Below are 9,007 nucleotides of genomic sequence, written 5' to 3' on the forward strand. Positions count from 1 at the left end.
GAGGTGGGAGAGTTTAGATAGATTTGATGAATTTTTACACTTGGGGGCTTGTAGATGCCTAGGGGCTATCATTTAACATTGGAAGTCCGTGAGGGGGTATCGTTTCCTCCAAGTTTCCATGATCACCCTAAGTAGTGCTAAAACTTATTCATCTTCACTTAGGAAGTTCCTCTTTGTCAAGGGTTTAATTTAAGCACAATTTGTTTGAGAAGTCATCACCACATATAGGAAGTCAGAGAGGGGGTATCCTTTCCTCCACGTGCTGGTGATATTCTTCTGCCCCATTTTGGTTTACACATTTCATCACATTAGAATTATTCCCAAACAAACTTATACTACTTTTACTCTGAAGATTTTTAAGGGTCCAAATTACCATTAAAGTTAGAACGTGTTCCTTAAAATACCCATTCATACACTTACTCAAGGATTGCAACTAGGTGCTTTTCTCATTGGATAATTTTCAAAATAAAACTTGATGTGGGTATAGCAAAAACACTTACAACACAAGAAATCACTTTCATGTACAAGAAACGACCATTGAAGAGACAACAAAAAATTATGTCATAATAAAACAATAAAATCAAGCTGCTTATTCATGCCTTTTACAATAAAACAAAACAAAAGAATAAAGTTCAAGGGAGTTTGGAAACACTACGACTAAAGACACTTTATTAGGCTCCCCCCACACTTAGGAGAAGCGTTGTCCTCAATGATTCAAGATAGAAAAATAAAAGAGAAGGAGAGGAAGAAGAAGAAGAAGAAGAAGAAGAAGAAGGAGGAGGAGGAGGAGGAGAAAGAAGGGAAGAGAGGAAGAGGAAAGCTCACATTTTTATCATTGAGGTCCATATGGAGGACCTTGGAGGTGAAAGTGGTGCATCATGTTCCGAAGCATTTGGTTATTTTCTTCGGATATGCGGTTGCCCCGTTGGACATCATTCCTTATTACTTTTAATTCAACACCTTGCCTTTGTTGCTCGGTGCTTATCCTCTCGACCTCGGTATGCATCCATGCCCATCTTGCATTTTCATTTGTTTCACCTTCATTATGGTCATGGTGCTCCTCATCATGGTGCAATTGTGCACCTTCCTCTTCTTGGTGCGGGTGTGCACCTTCCACGTCTTCATTATGCTGTTCTATATGCACCTGTGGGTCATCATTAACATACAGCAAATTTTCTTCCACCTCGGTGTTAGTCCGAGATGGGTTAGACAATAATATCAAAGTGGGCACATTGAGCTTGAGTGTATAAACAAAGGGGATTCGAGGTTTTATGAAATTCATAGAAATAAGGGTGTCTATGTTTAGCCTATTGTTTCCCTCAATCTTGTTTATCCCTTGGTCTTTAGTCACGCCTAGTTGCCTAGCTATGTATGTTATGATACCACCAACTACTATTTCTCCCTTACTATCGGACCTATTTCCTATATGGGAAAGGTATTCAAGCAAGTAAAAACAAGTGTTAACGGGGTGGTTGTGCAGCATAGCCCAAAGCATGAAAAGTTCATCACTCCTAGTGTTCCCTAATTCACTCCTTCCCCAAATAGTACAAGCCATAACCCTTTGAAGGTACCTAAGTACGGGGTTGTGAATGTTGCTAGCTTTGTTGGCATGTGTGTTAAACTGGTCAAGACCTGTAATTCGTTCCCAAAAGGTGGCGGGTTGATTGTCAACCGGCTTTAAATCTTGATTCCAAGAGTCGTGGATGAACCCCGCATTTGCGAAGCCCATCTCATCACAGAAGTGTTGAAGAGACATCTCATAATCAATATTCATAAGCCGGAAAGAAACTCTATGGTTAGGGTTATCAAAATTCAACCTATATTTTGTAAAAACAATAGAACTTAAAAATTCGTAGGTGAAATTCTCATACCCTCTCATAGGTCGCAACATATCAACCCATCCTAACCTTTCTAGCCGACTAAACACATTGTCTTTAAGTCCTAGCTTATTCAAGTCATGGTTATCAGGGGAGGGCCCCCTGATGAGCTTGCAACTTCTTTTCCACTTCTCTTTGAAGCCATTGCCTTAACCTTGCTTTTGGTGTGGTGGGTGGTTTGTCTTAGGGTTGCTTTGGTGGAAAAGGTTGGTTTAGTGATGTGGTGAAGGTTTAAGTGAGTTTTAGGGGTTTGGTTATGGAGATTGGTGAAGGATTTCTGGTTTTTGGGTTAGGTTAATGAGGGTTACGAATTTGGGTGATGTTGGTTGGCATGGATGAAAGTTGTTTCTAGATGGGGGTTTATGAGTGGAATGGTGTTTGTGATTGATTGGGTGGAGAAATTTTGTGAATTGGTGAGGTTTTGGGGTAGAAATGGAGGTTTAAGGTTTTGTGGTTATGGAGGTTTTAGAGAGAAGTTTGAAGGTGGAGAGATGTTTGTGGTTGAGAGTGAAGGAAGAAGAAAGCCAAAAGATGTGTATAAGCAAACCTGATGGTCGGGCACGGCCGTACCAACCTTGGCACGGGCCGTGCCAACTTCCTAGAATGTGGGGTTGAATTTGGCTTTGCAAGTTCTGGCACGGCCGTGCCATTGTGAGCACGGGCCGTGCCAAGGTTCTAGATAGATTGGCTTCAAAATTTTCCATTTTCTTGAATCATACTCGGATAATTACCTACAAAATAATTAAAAGCAACAAAACAAAACAAAAGCAGTTAAATGCGTGGGTTGCCTCCCACGAAGCGCTTCTTTATAGTCATTAGCTTGATGTTAAAGAAAGTGTTCATTAGAAAGGGTCAAAGATATTGTATTGTGTAGATGACGCTAAAAAGCGTTCTTTCACATCATGTTCTTTGACCATATTGCAATAATAAAGGGCGGGACCTTCCTTAACATTTTCGAACTCAAATCCTACCATGTTATCACTCACTTGAAAAACTATCCTACCACTCTTAACATCAACTATAGCACCCGCAGTGTCGAGGAAGGGTCTTCCTAGAATCATAGGGCAATCATGGTCTTCCTCGATGTCAACAACCACAAAGTCAGTTGGGATGTATATCCCTTCTATCTTAACGGGGATGTCTTCAACATATCCAACTATGGGGATAACAGAAGAATCGACTAACTTTAATGTCATCTCGGTAGGTTTCAACTCTCCTATTCCCATCTTCTTAAAGAGGGATCGAGGCAACAAACTAACACTGGCTCCTAAGTCGCACAAGGCTTTGTCAACGGTTTCTTTCCCTATCACACAAGGGATGGCAAAACTACCTGTATCTCTAAGCTTTTGGGGTTGCTTCTCGATGATTGCACTACATTCCCTAGTAAAGGATATTGTCTCTTTGTGATCTATAGCCTTTTTCTTTGAAAAAATTTCTTTTAAAAACTTGGCGTATATAGGCATACGAGACAAAGCTTCGGCAAAGGGAATCTTAATGCAAATCTTTTTAAGTATGTTTAAGAATTTAGTGAATTGAGCCTCCAAGTTGAGCTTAGTAAGCCTTAATGGATTAAGGGCCTTGTTCTTATCAAGTGGTTTCTCACCTAAAAGCTTGACACTCTCTCCCTTGACACTTTTGGCTTTAGCAACTGTCTCTTCTAACTTAGTACCCCCGAGAGAAATAGCATCTCTAGATCCATCTCTCACTGCTTGATTCTTAATAGATAAGGAAGCCATTAACGAAAACATCAAGATACCATCGCGTTCCAGTTGCTTCAGCTGCTTAGTAGATAAAAACTCTGCACCACTTTCCTCTTCGACGGAAGAGAAATGCACTGACTTGCTAAACCAATTAATAAGAACGTGGTTGTACTCTAACCAATTCATACCCAGAATCACATCCATACCGCTCAAAGGTAGACAAACTAAATCCATTTCAAAATCACGACCAAACATAGACAAAGGACATTTCAAACATATGAGAGAAGTAGTCATCGAACCCTTATTGACAACCATCTCTCTATTCATATCAGACAAATCAAGACCCAAAGCAGAAACACAATCGAAAGCAATAAAGCAATGCGTAGCACCAGTATCAATAATAGCAACTAAAGGAGTATTATTAATATAGCAAGTACCTCTGATCAAGCGATCCTCGTTCTCTGTCTGAGTACCAGTCAAAGCAAAAACCCTACCAGTAGTCGGCGCCCTCTTAGGCTGAGTACACTGTGAACTAATGTGACCCTCTCCATTGCAGTTAAAACACACAATGTCCTCACGCTTGCAATCATCTACAATATGACCCTTCTTGCCACACCGGACACATTTCTTAATCTCTTCAGGACAAACATTGCTTTTGTGGCCTTTCACACCACAGTTGAAGCACACAATCTTGGTAGTATCCTTCTTCTTAGGCCGCCTATCATCGACCATCCTCTGTTTCCCTTTATCAGCAGAGCCACTGTACGGCTTAGGACGACTCTGATGTCCCTTGCCCTTCCTCTCGTTCACAATCTTATAGTGAGCCTTAGTATCCTCTTCATAGATCCTGCAGCTATTGACCAAATCTGGAAAAACTCAAAGTTGTTGGTATCCAATCGCCCTCTTAATGTCGGGCCTCAAACCGTTCTCGAACTTGATGCATTTTGAAAACTCAGCAGTCTCTGCAACATAATGCGGATAAAACTTCGCCAACTCAACAAACTTGGCAGCATACTCAGTCACATACATGTTTCCTTGCTTCAGCTCCAGGAACTCGATCTCCTTCTTCCCGCGAACATCTTCCGAAAAGTATCTTCTCAGGAACTCTCTCCTGAACATAGCCCAAGTCACAACAGGTCCTTCTTGCCCAAGGGTAGGGAGAAGACCAACCCACTAGTCATCAGCTTCCTCAACTAGCTGATGAGTACCAAACCGCACTTTCTGATCTTCAGTGCACTGCATAACACGGAAAATCCTCTCAATCTCTTTAAGCCACGTCTGGGCTCCATCAGGGTCATATCTTCCTTTGAAAGTTGGAGGGTTCTTCTTCATGAAAGTCTCCAACATCCTAGTCTCGGCATTCGCACCAGCATTCGCGTTAGGTTGTTGTCCCACAGCCTGGGCAACAGCTTGTAGAGCAGCAGCTAACGCAACATCGTTCCTTCCAGCCATTCTGATATTCTACAAAAGTAGCAACAACAACATAAGATAGTAATATAAATATTACTAAGACTCGACACGACTCTTCTAATTGACCGGACGGACCGACCTGCCCGGATACCAATTGTAACACCCCGTTTTCCCAATATACAAATTTCTTAAATCATTTATCAGCGTAAGCATCATAAACAATGGGATATCACATATAATATAATCCAAACAGTTAAATAATAATTTAACCAAATATCTTAAACAATGCAGCGGAAATTATATCATAATCCATAAAACGTTTTGGCACGCAGGCCCCATCAAAATAATCTCAAAAGAGTTAGTTCAATATAACAAATAGCATATTATTCACGTAATAGAACGAAGCATGCATAACATATAGCCCCATCCCGTTACGTATCAGAGCGACCTAGATGACACAGTGAAAGCAAGGCCACTCACGACGGAAACTGCACACTAAGCACGATCACCTGCAAGTTACCCATACGAAGGGCAACATTTTCAAGCAGAAGGGGTGAGATTTCAAAACAAAATAATGTTAATCAAAGTAATTTGAATCATAATTAACATCATATCAATCTTAAACAACTTTGCATATTTGATAAACAATCATCACGTAATCACATATTCAATCATCATCAACAACATAGCATATTAGACATGACAATGCGACAATGCTCTTAGACTCCTTATATGCGTGTGGTACCAATCGTCATCATAAGTATTAATATACTTTAAACGTGCGGAGGACAAAGCTCCTAATAAATCGTTCGGAGGACAAAGCTCCTAATAATCGTGGTGAGGACTAAGCTCAATGAATGCTAATGCATGGACTATTATCAACAAATCACCGTAATCAACATATCAGTAAGCATCCAATAATTTGGAGCTAAACGTCATCTTATTCATCATATATAGAGATTATGCACTTAGTTAAATAATAGCAGCAGAATAGTCAAGTCACACAACAACAGGATGATATCATTCTATCAATTGCAATCAATGGCATCATAACATTTCATTCATATCTTACATAATGTATAATACATTAATTCATGCTCAATTAATATCAACATATCCTAAACGGCTTTACAGATTGCATTAAACGTCATCATTAGGTTCTATTACCAATAAGGGTTCGCTCTTGAATCAAAACGTGCGACACAGATCGCACAAACACTCAATGCACTCCAATTTGGAAGTGCTCGCGAGGCGAAAGTTCCTACTCGCCATGGCGAGTACCAGACAAAAACCAAACTAAAGCTGTTCTGGGTTTAATCTTGTCCTACATTCATCCCTAATCATTACTAGGTATGTTCAGGCACTCAAAGGCACTCAAGGTCCAACTAAAAAGTCGAAATTACAAAATCTAACATGCTCTCTGCCTTAGCTCGCTATGGCGAGTAAGGTTGCTCGCTGTGGCGAGCTGTACCAAAAGAACTCGCGAGGCGAAGGGAAGGGCTCGCGTGGCGAGCGATGAAGTTCATCACTTGCGAGGCGAGTTTCATAGCTCGCCATGGCGAGCGATGAATCTTGGATCGGACATGATGCACTTTATACACGAAAATCATCATCTAACAAGGTTCTAAGCCTAATTTCAATCTCAGAATTCATCCTAAACATATTCTAAGGTTGTAGGATGGTTTCTACATCAATCTAACATCATTATACCGTTTGATCATCAATTTTTAGAGTTTTGACCTAATTTTCGTTTTCTCCAATTCAATCCTAATCATTGCTAACTAATCATCAGAATTACATTCAATTACCATTACTGAGTTATTAGTCTCATCCTTACCTGGTTATGAAGAAATCGCAGCTCTCTCTTTGATCTTCTCTCTTCTAAGCTTTTTCTCCCTTTTCCAAAAGTTTTCACGTACAATAGTTTTTCTAACAATTAGGTCTTCTCCTATTTATATCTCTTCCTAATAACTTACCTTATCTCACTTTCTCCCCCGAAACTCTCTAAAATCTCAAAACAACCCTTAACTAAATATTTTATATTATTTTCAAATCTTTATTTTATTTAACAATAAAATAAGTCCCTTAATCTTATCAAATCTTCCAAAACTCATAGCTTATCACAATTTCAACCAAACCATCAAGATAGTCGTAAATCATTCAAATCATACCAAAATCATGCATATATTATATAAATATAATATAATCGCCTAAACTCGATTAAATAAACAATTAACGAAAGTGGGCGTTACAACATGAGCTTTCGGGTTTGTTTCAGGTTGACCAGGAAAGGCTCCTGGTGTTTGAGAAGAGGTGGCCACTTGTTGGGCCACTTGGGAGATTTGGGTCTCAAGCATTTTGGTGTGTGTGGCGATAGAATCAACCTTGGTAGTGAGTTTGGAGAGAGAGTCGTTCAGAAATCCTATTTGGTTTTTCAGTTCTTGAAGATTTTTATTTTGATTAGCTATGCAATTTTCCAACAAAATTTCCAAACTTGATTTCTGAGCCACTCTCTGGTTGTTTGTATAGCCAGGTGGTGCTGCTTGTCCATAGGATCCTTGAGGATTTTTGTAAAAATTTTGATTTGGCCTCGTTCCTTGGTTATATTGAGCGTAATTCAGTTGCTCAATATTGGCAGCACTACCTAACTGACAATCAACACCGATATGATCGGATATACCACAGATTTCACAAGGAGGGGATGTAGAAGAAGGTGTGACAGCATTAACATTAAGTTTTTCGAATTTTTAGGTCAACGCCTCAACCTTAGCAGCAAGGTGGTTATATTCAGAGACTTCGTATATACCTTCCTCTTTCTTAGAGGGAGTAGAAGCGGTGACGGCTCTCTCGTTGGTCCATTGGTAGTGATTCTGAGCCATGTCTTCAATCAAGGCATAAGCCTCCGTATAATTTTTGTTCATTAGAGCTCCGCTTGCAGCTGCATCAATAGACATCTTAGTGGTATATGACAAGCCATTATAAAAAGTGTGGACTATAAGCCACTTTTCCAAGCCATGGTGTGGACAAAGTCTAAGCATTTCCTTGAAACGCTCCCACGCATCATAGAGAGACTCCCCATCTTTTTGATTGAACCGCGTGATTTGATCTCTTAGTTTAGCGGTTTTAGATGGGGGGAAAAATCGGGCAAGGAATGCTCGCCTCATATCGTCCCATGAAGTGATGGAACCGACTTCTAGGGAATGGAACCAAGCGCTAGCTCTATACCTTAAGGAAAAGGGAAAGAGATGAAGTCTTACGGCTTCTTGGTTCTCTTTTATGGTGCCACTGAGTCTAAGGAAAGAAGAAATATGGAGATTTGGATCCTCAGTGGGTGATCCAGAAAACTGATTTTGCTGCACCAAATTGAGTAGTGCAGGCTTGATCTCGAAGTTGTTACCCTCAACCGTTGGGTACACGATAATAGCTTGTGGCTCTTCCGTTGAAGGAGCAGCATACTCTTTGAGAGTGTGTTCAGCCATAGCAGTATTATTTTGTGCCTCTCTCTTTTTCTTATGCAAATATCTTTCGATCTCAGGAATAAATTCTCCGAGACTTTTACTTCTTCGCATAAGAAAACGAGAACCCAAGAAGTTAGTGGTAATAAAAAGAAAGAAGTAGAAGAAAAGAGGAAGAAGAGGGAGTTCTAATCACAAGAAAGAGTTAATTAAATTAGTTTACTCCCCGGCAGCGGTGTAACACCCCGTTTTCCCAACATAAAAATTTCATAAAAATAATCAGAGTTTTCCACGTAAACGGAATGTCACATTCCTTTCTTAAAATCATAAACTGAATAAATAACTATTTATCTTTAAAATTCAATAACAAAATCTTTAATACTTCGCAGCGGAATTTATTCGATAACTAAAACAGTCTTTGGCACGAAGGCCTCATCATTAATATCTCATACAAATCCGATCAACATCTTATTCATGAAAATTCTTTAAGCAATACGTAAAGAATAGAAAGACAACATTAAAATTCTCATCCCGTTACGTATCAGAGCACCTAAAGACACACATG

The 9,007-nt window shown here is 39.8% G+C and overlaps 1 non-coding gene across 1 annotated transcript; it reads left to right on the forward strand.

Annotated features, from left to right (window-relative positions):
* The first annotated feature begins 7,996 nt into the window (after window positions 1-7,996).
* Window positions 7,997-8,103, forward strand: LOC112421475 (small nucleolar RNA R71). The gene has a single exon (XR_003011801.2). It is a non-coding gene; the product is annotated as a small nucleolar RNA R71 (small nucleolar RNA).
* Window positions 8,104-9,007: the final 904 nt, after the last annotated feature.

The sequence above is a fragment of the Medicago truncatula genome, chromosome 7 (assembly GCF_003473485.1).
Source record: "Medicago truncatula cultivar Jemalong A17 chromosome 7, MtrunA17r5.0-ANR, whole genome shotgun sequence".
NCBI lineage: Eukaryota > Viridiplantae > Streptophyta > Magnoliopsida > Fabales > Fabaceae > Medicago > Medicago truncatula.